Source organism: Cupressus sempervirens, chromosome 10, assembly GCF_028749045.1.
Source record: "Cupressus sempervirens isolate cs-2001-9-10 chromosome 10, ASM2874904v1, whole genome shotgun sequence".
Classification (NCBI taxonomy): Eukaryota; Viridiplantae; Streptophyta; class Pinopsida; order Cupressales; family Cupressaceae; genus Cupressus; species Cupressus sempervirens.
This window is the reverse complement of record NC_143127.1, coordinates 246040446-246055789: the sequence shown is the minus strand read 5'-3', so window position 1 is coordinate 246055789 and position 15344 is coordinate 246040446. Positions and strand designations below refer to the sequence as shown.

The 15344-nt window shown below is 33.9% G+C and overlaps 1 pseudogene; it reads left to right on the top strand.

Moving 5' to 3' along the window:
- The first annotated feature begins 13714 nt into the window (after positions 1–13714).
- Positions 13715–14407, top strand: LOC149533545 (pentatricopeptide repeat-containing protein At2g03880, mitochondrial pseudogene; annotated as a pseudogene).
- Positions 14408–15344: the final 937 nt, after the last annotated feature.

Here is a 15344-nt window from a genome sequence, read left to right as displayed (position 1 = left end):
GTGTGAAACATTTAGTCATTCATAAGGCAGGGTTTTTTGGTCATCACTACGACTGAGCCATTCTATATAGGTTGAGCCAAGTATTGAAGACTTGTATATATTTTAAGTCATGTGCCAAGTAGTAATTATTGTTGATTACTCTAGTGATTATCAAGTTTATCAAGGATATTAGTTTATGTCAAGTGATATAAAGGCCAAGTAATTTAGTACATGTTGAGCATGGTTGAGGTTGAAGGATAGCATAGTGAAACATTTTATGTCGAGTGTCAATATGCTATTAGTTATGAGTAACATATATTTACATATTTGTTTGCAATTGTACTAAATCTGATGTAAACCATTTTTATCAAGATGGAAGCATGTTTTGATAGAAGATCATTAATTCATATGTAATGCAATCAACCAATCACCAAATTGCAAGGATTAACCAAAAAAAGAAATGAATCTAGATCAATTATTGGGATCTAGATGGTTCACCCAAGAAAATATTTGAGGATGTTTTGTGACCTATTCATGTGTGTGAGTGTATGGATGAATATTTTTTTTGCATGCAAATTTTTGGAGGTGAATCAAAGTGTTAAGATGGAAGAGATTGAGCAATGCAATGATACATTTTATACAGAGATAAAGAAGATCAATCATAGTAAGGTGATATTATATTGTATAGAGGAGATCTAATATCACCATTTTAAGCTCATATCAAAGGATTAGGTATTGTGCATTCTAACAAGTGTTTTAGGGTTTAAATCTCTTAAAAGAGTAGCTTTAACACACTTTTGTAAATCTCCAAACAAATTATTCACTTAGTTGTGATGTGAAAATCCTTTAATCAAGGTAGAACCTAGTAGTTCTTTTAGCCTTCAACAAGGTGGACCCCTTATAAGTTAGATCATCAGAAGTGATCAAACAATTTAACCTTAATAGGCAGACTTTATTGCTATAGTATTGAATATTTTATGGGTGTTATCACCATCATAGTTTTACCTTCATCTTGGAGGGTATTTGTAATACCAAATCTATGTATTAACCTGTTATGTGTTTATGAGTTTTCATTCATGCAGTTAGAAGGTGTATCATCTTAAAATAAAAGCACTTCCATGATAAGAGTGTTTATCTCTCTGAGAAAGTGGTTTGGGGTCATGTCAAGCATGTTGAATAGGTCTTTGCATGGATCTGGCTATTTCCCCCTTGTTCTACTTCTCTCCCCCTATTTTTATCCTTTTTGTGAAAACTTTCCCTAATAAATTGAAGACTTTGACTTTTTGGGTCAATGAGATCCTAAAGGGTCAAGGTTGACCTCAACCCTGACCTAGTTCAAGGATGACCTTGACCATGACCTAGGGCAGAGTCGATCTCGACCTTGACCCTAAGTCCAAATTTCAAGTTCCAAAGTTTTTGGGATATTGAGCTTCAAAAAGTTTCATTTTCCCACTTATGATCATCCATTTCAAGTTTTGGAATGTTACACTCTTAAATTTCATTTAATCTAGGTCCATTTCTAGGGGTTAAGGTTAATTTGTAATGTCAGCCTCACTAGAAGTTTGTGTCCTAGATCATTATATAAGGAAGCCTTCCTCTCTCATGTTGACATCCACTCACTATTAATTTTTGAGCTATTATCTATTATCTATTAACTATCAATCATTCAATAATTCAAGCATTCAAGCATCCAATTCATCAAGGAGATCCATTGTTAGCCATTGACGAATTCAATCTCTATGGAACCCTCTTATTGAAGATTTCTCCATTCACATTCATTCAAGCATCTTCCTATGCCAAGATCCATTCAAGATTGGTGTTGAAGATCTAATACCATTGGTTTGAGACATCCTACACATAATTCTACATTCATTTGGAGCATCCATACTTGTGGATCAAAGGATTTGAATCCTCCACAAGGATTTTAACATAAGCAAGGTGAATCATTCCATTTACTTTGTTTATACACATTGTAATTCCAATTACATTCCAAGGTTGATTCCACACTGGGTTTTGACAAAGGTAAACCCCCTATCCAAACAAAAAAACTCATTTTTTTATAGGTATAGGTGCAAGATAGAAAATTGGAGTTCAGATTTGGACAACCTTTTTGGCAAACTCCTAAGATCTGTGAACAAAATTTTTGTTGGAGTTATGTAGGTCAAGGTCAAATTTTTGGGGTAAGATTGTGCCCTACTATTTGGGTCAAGGTCAACCTACCCTTAGAAGGATAAAAATTTTATTGGTTTTCTCTATCTCAACATTTCCAGTCCAAAGTAGGTTGTAGAATTCCCTGAAATTGTGCACAGACATTAGAAATCATCATTTTCTAGATTTTCCCTACTTTGAAGTTAGTAATTATCTTCTGTTCATTTAATATTTCAAGTATATAATTTCTATAATAGATTATAGGATTTCCTCTTTTCATCATATTCTCCATTGTTTGATTCATTGTTGCATTGATCACTTCTTTGTGAGTAATCCATTTGGATCTTTCCTTCCTATTAATTTTGGTAAACACCCCTCTCTTTTTATCTTATTCATTTTGGTGAACTCAAAACACTTAACCTCTTTTCTTTTATGGAATTAGATGCCCTATCATGTATTGTGGTATTAGATTTCCTTTTATATTATCTTGTTGGTGATAAATTTATCTTTTATGTTAAAACTTGCATGCTAATTTGATTTCTTGCATCTATATTTCAAAAATACAAAAAAATTACAAAATCTCTTTCAAAATACAAAAATACTTATGCTTTATGTTTTCTTAGTTTAGTTCATTTACATTGCATTGGTTTATGATCTTTACTACTTCTAGTCATACTTTTGGTATTTCAATTAGATGAAGTTGTAGACTTATGGATTCCTTTGATCCTAAGTCTTCTTCTCCTTTCCTTAGGATTCTAGATGATAATTTGATTAATCATATTTTAATGCTATTATGGAATAAAACTCTTCTCACTCATCTCCTGATGAAGATGATTCTTTAAGAGTTCCTCCTAAACAAGTCCAAAAACCTTGATAAAATGGGTAATTGGCTTATGCGAGAAAACCATAATCAAGACTCTATTCAAGTTATAGAGGCTGTTAAGAAAGTTCTTTGAGACAATGATTGTTGGTGTAAATAATTATTCACTATTTACACTTACTTAATTTTACTTAGATTAATGCATTATTTTAATATTTATTTATTTAGTCACCTAGGAATATGTGCACTCTTGTGAGTTGTCATGTTGACAACACAGGAGTTCACACCTCTTTTATGCACATGGTGTCTACAACATCTCCACTTGAGATACACCTCATCATCCTTATCCTATCATTTAGAATGCTAGATACAATGTGTGCTTAGTTGTCATGCTTATCTTATCTCTTGGCTCTTTCTAGAGACATTCTAGGTGCTTCCTGAGAGGCCTTTATATACAGGCACTCCTAGTGTGTTTGTGCATACAATACAGAGCAATGTATGAGGACATACTCTGATATATTGATCATAATCCTTTTTTGGTCTATAGTTGTGCTTGTGTTCAAGTTCTATGATCTTGTGTAAATCTTACCCTAAGGCAAATTCTTACATGGTATTAGAGCTCTTGGAGAATCTCTCTTCACATAGTTGTTCGAGACCATCTTCTTGCTTCAGTACTTGGGCCCAAATCTAGAGTATCACAAAAATTGGGAGTGTCTAGAGCTAGATCTGACCTTGCCACTGCATCTAGAATATCAATTTGGTGAAATTTGACTATAATTTTTCCTACCCTAGGCATAGTCAAAATTGAGGCAATTGATTTTGCAAATCGAAACTCGAAGGCCTGATTTGCAAAATTGGTATGATCATTTCAAATCTATACATTCAATTTTTAGATCTGTATTTTTTTTCATCTACATTTCTACAATTTTTTTGGATCTGCATTATTTTCTAGAAAAAATTTGGCCATCAGGCCAGTTAGAGAGATTTTTGCAGGTGAAGATTGAAGCTTGCTGGTGCAAATCAAATATTTGCATCACATTCAAAAGGTCAAAATACCCCCAAATCAAATTTTGTTTCGTCCAAATTGGACATCTAAGGCAAAATCTAGAGTCATTTGATTTTTGGAGGTGCGATGGCAGTGATTCAAAAAAAATAATAGTAGTAGCAATTTTCAAACAACAATATCTCCCTCATACGAACTCCTTTTTGTGAGCAATTTTTTTTTGTTTTTGGGTAAAATTTCATGATCTACACATTGGTCTAGGTGGTTTGAGATCTTTGTTCCTGAATTTTTTTGCAACTCACAAGTCCCAATTTTTGTTAATTAAAATGCTTAGTATGGGCTCATCTGGACTCCAAATTAGGTTCCATTTTTTTTGAAAGTGCATTTTATTTGTCTTCTTTCCAAATCTATAATCATATTATAGGTTATATGACAAAAATACTACTTTTAGAAATAGGTCCAAAATTGGCAAGTGGCTACCAAGTACCTAAATCATACATTAGGAGGAGGTTCTTTGATTTAATTTGTATCTTTGGGGGTTCATTAGTACATCATGAAAGAGGAAGATTTGATTATCTTGACACCAGAAAGCTATTAGGAATGGAGTCAAATGGTTATCCCATATCTTAGTTAGCATAATGCCCTACCATATGTGAGAGGACTTTTATATGATGAGGACACATGTTCCATCCTTTTTTGTGCACTCTTTCTCTATATGGATATGGAGGTTATGGATTCACTTGATGACTTGAAGTCAAAAGATTTATATGATATTTGGATCTATCTTTGAGAGCTTTATGGAGATCCAAAAATTCCTCCATTCCCAACAAATCTTTTACCTCCAATTGTAGTTGTATCCTCTCCAGATGAGATCACACCTCTAGATGCTCTTGTTGCTCCTATTGATCATGTTCTAGCCATAGATGCTTCAGATTCAGTGTAGCGGGACCTTTCATGTCTTCCTACTTTACCTTCATGCAATGATGAGTTCCCTCCCTTGCAAGCCTATTCATGGAGTCTCACATTGAAGATGTGGGAGACATTATTGATGATATTCATCTTCTTTTTGAAGAAAATTCTTCATCTATTTCTACAGTGATTGATTCATGTACTTCAACAGAAAAAGGTACACTTTGTCTTCTAGTTCTAGCCTCAAGTGATGACTTCTTGACTGACATTTCAAGTTTGTTTGTCGATTCACGCATAAAAAACTTGGGAGACTTATTTGATGATTTGCAACCTCTCTTTGCTAAGGATGATCCTTCTCTAGTTATTGTGAGGGTCCACTCTGACCCTCATGTCCATTATCTACATGATCAATTTTTATAGGTTGATGTGATTGTGGATACTTATCCACAACATCTACAAGAGGTCTCTTTGTCATTTGAGGAGATAGATTGTTTTTTGAAATAGGTTCTATAGCAATCCTTGCTAGATTTTCACTTCTTCTTAGTAGTTTTGGAAGGAGCCACCATTAGTATCAACACAAGGATAGTTGTGTAGGTTTTAGAGACATCGTTCATCATTGAGATTATTTCCACACATAATAGAAGCATCTCACCAGTACCTCTACCATTATTTCTTCTAAAGGGGAGGAACATCATTCAATGGTCATGGATCAACTTCTATATTAGAGCATTTCTCATTGATCAACACTTTTCTTTTAAAGGGGGGAGACTACCTTGTCTCCTTCTTCTCTTTTATGGAGAGGGTTTTTTTTCCTCTTAGGAGGTTTTGTCCTTCTCCCATTTCTCTCTTTTATATACTCGATGTATGTTGTAATGGGGGAGTTTATTACTCCATCCATCCATGCATCCCTTTTCATCTCTCTTTTTATGGGAGGGTTTTTCCCATGAGGTTTTCCCTCTTTCTCCACTTAATGAGAGATTGCATATCATTTTGTACATGGGTACCTAACATGGCCTAGTAGTTGAGACCCATTCTACATTTCATCCTATTTTTTGTAAGCTTAAGGGCATTCCCCTAAGTTTCACTTAAGGTGGGTATTGGTGTAAATAATTATTCACTATTTACACTTACTTAAGTTTACTTAGTTTAATGCATTATTTTAATATTTATGTATTTAGCCACCTAGGAGTATGTGCACTCTTGTGAGTTGTCATGTTGACAACACAAGAGTTTGTACCTCTTTTATGCACATGGTGTCTAAAACACAAGATTTAGCACACTAATTAAGCACACGCTATCTACAACATCTCCATTTGAGATACACCTCATCATCCTTATCCTATCATCTAGAATGATGGATAAGATGTGTGCTTAGTTGTTATGCTTATCTTATTTCTTGGCTCTTTCTAGAAACATTCTAAGTTCTTCCTAAGAGGCCTTTATATACAGGCACTCCTAGTGTGTTTATACATACAATACAGAGCAATGTATGAGGACATATTCTGATATATTGATCATACTCCTTTTTGGTCTATAGTTGTGCTTGTGTTCGAGTTCTACGATCTTGGGTGAATCTTGCCTTAAGGAAAATTCTCACAGTGATCAAGGTGTTAACCTCTTGCATGGTATTACTCACCTTGTACATTCAAATGCTAAACCATTATCTTGAGAAGCTCAAGACTTAAGTTTGATTTCTCCTATCACTAGTGTAGAACCTTCTTCTTTTCCTTTACCTAGTATGCCTACCTATACTTCTTCTTTGGTGACTGTGATGGTTCCTTCAATTCCTATGAGTGTTCCTTTTATATCCCTTCGTACATCACAACCTTCTTATCATAATGTTCCTTTTACTTCTTCTAATCCTCTACCAACTATAGTTCTAAGTGTTCCTTCAGTAGTGTATTTTGTTCCTATAGCTCCATACACTTTACCTAGTGTTTCTAATGTTTCTATTCCTCTTATTTCTTCTCATGATTCAACAATTATTAGTTTGGCTCAAACTGTGTCATCTTTACAACAATAACTTGCATTCTTGACTCAAAACAATTCTAGTATTCCTACATGTGATATGGGAAGTCATTTTTCATGGGATATTATTCATACTCTTGTTTGTTAGCAAGCCTATCTTGCCTCATCTTGACAATTACAATGGTAAGGGAGACCCTAATCATCATGTTAAAACATTTCAAACCCTTTGTAGTGATTATTCTCATGACCATAGGATTTTAGCCAAGTTTTTTTCTAGACTCTTTCATGACAAGGCCTTACAATAGTTTTTTTATTTGCCTCCTTATTCTATTGATTCATTTCCACAACTTTCCAATGCTTTTATTCAACAATTTCAAAACAGCATTGGCTCATAAGTGTTTTTGAATGATTTAATTCATCATAAAAAAAGTGCTAAGGAAAAATTGATTGGATTTATTAGTAGATTCAAGCATTTACATGCTTAGATTTCCTATCCTATTCCTGATATTGATATTCAACATATGTTTATTTAAAATTTACAAAAGGATATTAGAGATAAGATTCTTCTTATTGAATTTACTTCTTTTCAACAACTTTTTGCAGTGCTTCATCATTATCAATTACAAGTGACTCAATTTGAGAGCAACACTTCAATGGCTCATGTTCATGTTGATAAAAGTGATGCTGCTGCTAATCCCAAAAAAACTCAAAAAATCAACAAATATGTCAAACAAACAAACAAGCAAGTGTTGTTGTTGATCGAGTTGTTGTTGCATCTTACAATGCTACTTTTGTATCCAATTATTTTCAATTAAATCATATGTTTACTCCTCTTTTTGAATCTTTACATTCTATTATGAATAGGTTGTTAACAGCTAATATGATTACATTACCTTCTATTTGACCTCTTTTATCTACTACAATTGCATCTAAATCTTTTGATTCTAAAGTTTTTTGTCATTATCATCATCAAAATGGTCATGATATTAAGAAATGTTATTCTTTAAAACATAAGGTTCAAGATTTAATTGACTCTAATGCCTTATCTGTTGATAATTTTGATGGCAATGGGAATAAATTTATTTCTCTTGCTAATCAAAATCTTCAAATCTATATGAATCCTTTACCTTAACATGATACTAATACCATTTCTCAACCATCTTCTATGGATATTATGTATGATTCAAAGATAGATGATCTTAATCACATTGTTAATCAAGTGGAGCATGTTGTTCAATCTATATCTCCACCTCAACCTCAACTTCAATCTCAAGTTCTATCCCAACCTCAACTAAAACCAAAACCTAAATTGAATACTCAACCTAAATGTCAACAAAAACCTAAGAATAAAAGACCTTGGGAACTTTTGATTACCTTCGATGATTTTGAGACTATTAAAGCTCATGATGGTCCCCTTTTATATTTATGCTAGGCGTTCTCATATACCTACTTGTGGTTGTCTTGTTGATCCTACATCCTTAGTCAATATTATTACTGAAGAAAATCTTTTTTATGAAAATATTGCAATGTGATTATTATGATACATCTGATGTGTGGATTCAAAGTTGTAATGGTTTTCATTATGCATCATTTGGTTATATTGATTTACCGGTTGAAATTTGTGGAAAGATTGTGAACACTACCTTTGTTGTTGTTCCTACTTTTGATCAGTTTTAAGTTAAGATTGGTTTGGCATTGTTAAATTCCATGCATTTTTTTGCTTCATCTATTTATAATTGTCTTAAATCTATTCATGATTAAGAAGTGAAGATGGTTAATCACATTTTATATTGCCCTTGTAGGCTAAGAGATTGTGCTACCCTTTACTTCTTTTCACCTTCATTACCTAATTCATGTCCTTCTTGACCTAATCATCTTTTCCACTCATATCAAGTCTATAAGCATCATAAGATTCTCAAGTTAAGCTTACCTCCTATGGATCTTAATCATGGTCTTTTTCCTACACTTTTGATACCTCCTTTATATATGGTTTCTACAATGTTCATCAAGGTCCTCCTTTTGCTTGTTCATCTATTGATAATCCTATTAAACCTCCTATAGAACCCATGAAGGATCTAGTAATTGCTCCTCCTAGTTCTAAACACATTTCAAGCAAGACAAAACATAATCAATTTGCTAATGAATGATGTATGAAGCTTCATACTCAAGCTAAATCTCATAACTCTATTCTTCAAAAATCCTTATTTGGATACAGCTATGTGTAATGTGTTAGAAGAAGTTGTTGCTAATAATGATGTTATGATCCATGATTATGATGATTCCATTCGTATCTTAGATCATATTTTGATTAATCTAGATGAAGAGGATACTCTTGATGATATTGATGATGTTAATGATGAATATGAAACTATTTAAATTAACATTGATTTACCTAATATTCTTTCATCACACTTGATACTTACACCTATTATCGAACAATGTGACTCTCAAGAGGAAATTTATTTGGAACTGGCTATTATTCCTACTATGTTGGATATAGTCCCTCTTGTGAGTTACCCACCTTTCCTAAATTATATAGAATGAGATAGGAAGAGTAGGTAGCACACTTGATTGGCTTGCTCTTTATGGTAGCCTTTTTGTGTGTTTTTCTATTGTATTGTGCTTCTCCTGTGTGTTTGCTAAATTTTGTTAGATTCTTTTATAAGATCCTTGTTTCTCTATTCATGAAAGATGATAAAGGAATCAAACCTATTATACTATTCCTCTATATGTATCTTTATTATTCCATATGTTGTTTCATGTTATGTTTTACTTGTGCTATTGTTTGTAAATGTTTCTTTGTGTAATATAGTTGGATTTGTGACTTGGTAGCACTAATTTTTTTTGGTCTCTAGGTCATGGTTTGAAATGATTCTTCTTCATATCTATTCTATGATCTTTCCTCCCTTGTGATTGTAGCTCTACTTTTTTTGGGGAATGACTTTAATTCATTTGCAATAATATCATATATATATTATCTTATGATCATACTAAACTCACATCAGGTAGATCTCTTCTTTGTTCTCTTTATGTTTATGTGATATTTTTCTTGATTTGTCTTCATCTGGGGGTATTTTGTAGTGGAAACATAATCAATGGAGTTGTTTACATTTCCATTTGATCCATTGCTCATATTAAAGTGTTAGCAATGACTTTAACTTGGGGGAATATGCTCTACTCACTTATTTCACACATGCACCTTTTGATACACATATATTATTTTTCAAGATACCTTTTTTCCCTTTTTGGATTAGTGACTAATCTTTAAAGCATGGATTTATATTTTAGGATCCCTTGATCCCTCCAGTTTCAAAATTTGTGATCACTTAAGGTCAAAGGTTTCCTTAAGAATTGGATCTCTTTTTGGTTTTACTCTTGTGGAATAGAATATTCTTGAGGGTGAATCCTTGATGGGTTGACTAGTGATTAGCTACATTCACTAGGTGGTTTAATTCCATCTTTCAAGTTGTGTTGTTTCCTTGTGTGGTTCACAATGGGACATAAGTATTCATTGGGTGAGATAATCACACTCTTTCTTTCTTTCTCTTTTTCTAGAGATGTTTCTCTTATTTTGATATTGGAGTTGATGAAGAATTGAGTCCCTAGGGGCTCAACGATCTCTAAGTTGATTTCAATAATATTATCTTTGCATTATATCTCCTTTACCAAGAGTTTTCATCAAGTCCATACTCTTGCTAAAGTGGGGGCTTAATGTATCATCTAAAAGTGGAAGAAATTCCATGATTAGAGTTTTTATCTCTCTAAGTAAGTGGTCTACAGTCATGTCAAGTGCCTAAAATAGGGCTTTGCATGGATTTGGTTGTTTCCTCCTTGTTCTACTTCTCTCCCCTATTTCTAGCCTTTTTCTGACAACTTTCTCTAAGAAATTGAAGACTTTGACTTTCTAGGTAAATGATGACCCAAAGGGTAAGGTTCAACCTTGACCTAACCTAGGTCAAGGACAACCTCAATCCTAACCTAGGGTAGAGTTGACTTTGACCCTAAACCCAGGTCCAAATTTCAAGTTTCAGAGGTTTCAGGTTATCAAGCTTTGAAAAGTTTCATTTTCCTACTTTCGGGTTGGCTATTTCAAGTTTTAGAATGGTACACTCTTAAATATCATCTAGTCTAGTTCCATTTCTAAAGGTTAAGGTTAATTGGTATTTAATTCTCTAATTTCAGCCTTTCTAGAATTTTGTGCCCTAGATCACTATATAAGGAAGCTTTCTTCTCTCATTTTGACATCCACTTACTATGAAGTTTTGAGCTATCTATCTATTATCTATTTTTCAAGAGGATACATTATATCAGATGATCAATTATTAAGAATTCAAGCATTCATGCATTCAAGCATCAAATTCATCAAGGAGATCCATTGTTAGCCATTGAAGAACTCAATCTTTATGGAGCCCTCTTGTTCAATATTTCATCATTCACATTCATTCAAGCCTCTTCCTATGCTAAAATCTATTTAATTTTGGTCTTGAAGATCTAATACCATTGATTTGAGACATCCTATACACAATTCTACATTCATTTGGAGCATCCATACTTGTGAATTCAAGGATTCAAATCCTCCACAAGGATTTCAACATAAGTAAGGTGAATAGTTCCATTTACTTTGTTTATACATATTGCAATTTCAATTAAATTTTAAGGTTGATTACAAATTAGGGTTTGACTAAGGAAAACTCACCATCCATATATTTTAAAAAAACTTTTTTGTAGGTACAAGTATAGGATAGTGAATTGGAGTCAAGATTTGGATACCCTTTTTGGCAAACTTCCAAGATCTGCAAATGGAATTTTCATCAGAGTTGTGCAAGTCAAGGTCAATTTTTTGGAGTAAGATTGTGCACTATTATCTGGGTCAAGGTTGACCTACCCTCAGAAGGACAAAATTTTTCTAGGTTTTCTTTGTCTCAACATTTCTTATCTAGAGTAGGATGTAGTATTCCCTGAAAGTGTGCATAGACATCAAAAATCATCATTTTCTAGATTTTCCTACTTTGAGGTTAGTATTTGTCTTCTATTCATATAAGATTCAAGTATATACTTTCTATAATATTTTATAGGATTTCCTCTTTTTGTCATATTCTCCATCATTTGATTCATTGGTGCATTGATCACTTCTTTGTGAGTAATCCATTTGGATCTTTCCTTCCTATAATTTTGGTAAATACGCATCTCTTTTTATCATTTAGAAGGTAGATCTAATATTTTGTTTATGGCATTAATATGAGATAAATTTTCAAATGAGGTTTTATGTGGTGATCTCAAATACATTTCATGTTTGAAGTGTAAAAGTTTTATAGATATTGGTTTACCTTCCTCTTACTATAACACTTTCCCTATTAGATTTTTAACATATGTCTCCAACTAGTTGCTATCATCTTAAGTGATATCATGCCATCAAAATAGAAATTAAAGGATTTTTTGCATTTATGTCCATGCATGCTCAAAAACCTCAATGTGGTTAATGTACACAATTGAGAATTTAGGAGTGTCAATATGTTTCAAGCTATTGATGTTCCATGTCATAGAATCATTGAATGAGGAATTTACATTAAATTTTTCATATTAAGAATTGCATTACAAAGACCCTTCAACTAGGTCTCATCAAAAATAGCTTCACATAGTTAGATGATCTCCCATGGTTTGATCTTGGCTAAGAAACCTACAACTATCAAATTTCATATTATATCATTGTTTCATCTCCAAGAGAAGTTATAATTAAGGTTATTACCTCTAATCATCTTATTAACTACCAAACAAGTAAAATCATCTACCTTTCTCAAGATGTGACTCCACCTTATTGATTTTATTGAGCCTATGAAAGACATCATTTTATCTTCTTGGGAGTGGAATAGTTTAATTGTAGTTTCCATAACTAAACTATACTAATCCTAAAAAATAAGAGAATTTGGGATAAGGGATGGAGGGAAGATGGATAAGAAAGGAGATGAAATACCTTTTCAGATCAAAAAGCTAAAAAGAGAAATGAAGCTACTAGAAGGAACCAGAAGAAACGAGAGGAAACCTCATAAAAAAGAGATCACTAAAGAGGCAGCAAAAAACATACAATGACTACTAATGATAACATAGAAAGAACCAATAAATAATGAGAAATAAAACCCACTATAAGGTGTTGGCGCTCAAAATTGTAGTCTGAATTTTGAACACTATCGATCAGTTTGAGGCCTATAAATGCTTTGTGAAGCCTATGTACCTAGTGTACCTTTGAACCCCATGAGGTGATTTATGCTTCTAGAAACTTTCATTTAGTCCATCTAAGTGTTCCATGAAGTTAAAGCATCATTTTGAACCATTCTGCGAAGTCTTGTTTTGAGTGCATTTCAAATCTGCATTTTACCCCAAGTGTCAAACAGCGACAGGAGGCTGTGTTTGCCATTGAATATTTTGCACCCAAAAAAGGTTTTGTGACTTTCCACTTTGAGAGTGTCTAGTGTCCACACCTGAGAACCTATATTCCAAATTTTGAATCATTTCAAATCCATTTGATTAGGTTTTGAATCCCTCGAAGTTGGTCAGTTCCTGTTTTCACACATTTGCAAAATGTTCATAATTCTGGGAAGCCCTGTTTGACCCATAATAACTTTTGACCAAGTTGACCCGAATGATGAAATTCCTTTTGCGTTGTATTGCAAACATCAGAGACTTGTTATGTATCAATTTTTATGTCTTGACGAATCCGTTTGATCAGTTTTCAAACGTGATTCCAAACGCAATTTGTAACTTTTTATTGGTGTCAGTATTTGCAGATTTGTCAGTACCCCTGTTCGGCATGTTATAACTTTGATCTTGTGATTGGCTAGCCTAAATGGATTGTACCATTGTTTTGTGTCCTAGAAATCCTTGAAGTAGACATGTATGCAAAATGTGGAATCTTACACAAGGCAAATGAACTGTTTGGCAAAATGCTTCAAAGAGATGTAGGTTCATGGACTGCAATGATTACAGGGTATGCACAAAATGGTTTTTGCAAGGATGCCTTGAAAATCTTTGAACTAATGAAGCACTCTGGAACATATCCTGATCATTTAAGCCACACTTGTGTTTTATTAGCATGCAGCCATCCAGGTCTGGTGGATGAGGGCTGCAAATACTTCAATGGCATATGTGATTCTTATTGCATTGTACCTACAACTGATCACTATGTTTACATGATCGACCTTCTTAGCCGTGCTGGCTATCTTAAGGAAACTCTAAGCTATATCATAAAAATGCCAATAAAGCCTGTGGCATTTGTGTGGATGTGTTTTCTTGGTGCATGTAGACCACATGGAAATCTAGGATTAGGAGTATTTGCAACAACTCATTTTTTTGAGCAGAACTCTACAGATGCCACGATTTATGTCTTTCTGTTAAGAAATTTGATAAAAGATAAAGGAATCAAAAAGATGCCCAGATGTAGTTGGATTGAAATCGATAAACTAGTACATGCTTTTTGTGTGGGAAAATATAGCACACCCATAGACATTGGAGATCCATGCAAAGTGTGGGCAATCTATATTGGCAGTTTAAGGCACCAAGGCATTTTCCTCTACATAGGAAAATGAATTATTTTTCTGCCACCATTGGGCCAAGCTGGTGATTGCATTTAGATTTTCAAGCATGCCCTCTGGGAAAACAATTAAGTCATCAAAAACCTCCGAGTATGGGTTTACCAGGACATGCAAAGAATTTTACGTCCAAGATTGTTCACGGCAAATTGCTACGAGAGATGTGTATAGATTGCACTATTTGAAACAAAAATAATGCCCTTGCGAAGATGTTTTGAGATCCTGAGTGAAGCAAGATCTAGAAAATGTGTTTGAGAAGGGACTGCATTTCATTTCTGGTTCGTAGAAGAAAAAAAAATTCTGAGTTCACAGAGATCTAGACCATGTAGGCAGATAGAAGAAGTGGCTTAGATAAGGGCAGAGCATCAACTTCAAATAAAGATTCACGCCACCAGTGAAGCAACCCTGTGCAAAGAAAAGATAGAGATAAAATGCAAGTAAAAAAGTTAAAAGTAGCAGGCATATTAACACAAGCTCTCACGCATCAAAAGAAAATAGGGGAAGCGATTGGAAGTAGACTCACATTGAAAGAGATAGACAAGGAAGCCATCCATGTTTCAAAGAACCCGCAGATTCAACGTTAAGGGCAGAAGGAAGCCGCGCAGTGCAGAGTATGTGAAAAGCAATAATCCCACATCACTCATAGGAGGGTACCTTTTAATATTTAAATACAATAGCATGCAAAAGGCATTGTGTCTAAAGACAAAGCACTTTTTGTGGAGGTTGTGAGCAATTAAAGCGGGACCTGACCTGGATGAGGTGGACTGACATCAGCATGACAAAGCAATATTTTAAACAAACTAACCGACGTGATGAGGTGGTAGGAAATAGACCGAGGAAGGAGATGGTGACACGTGTCTTGATCGAGTGGGTGTCGCTAACTCGCCAAACGGAAGTGCTCACTGGTTACCATAGCGAGATAGCGACCTCGCAA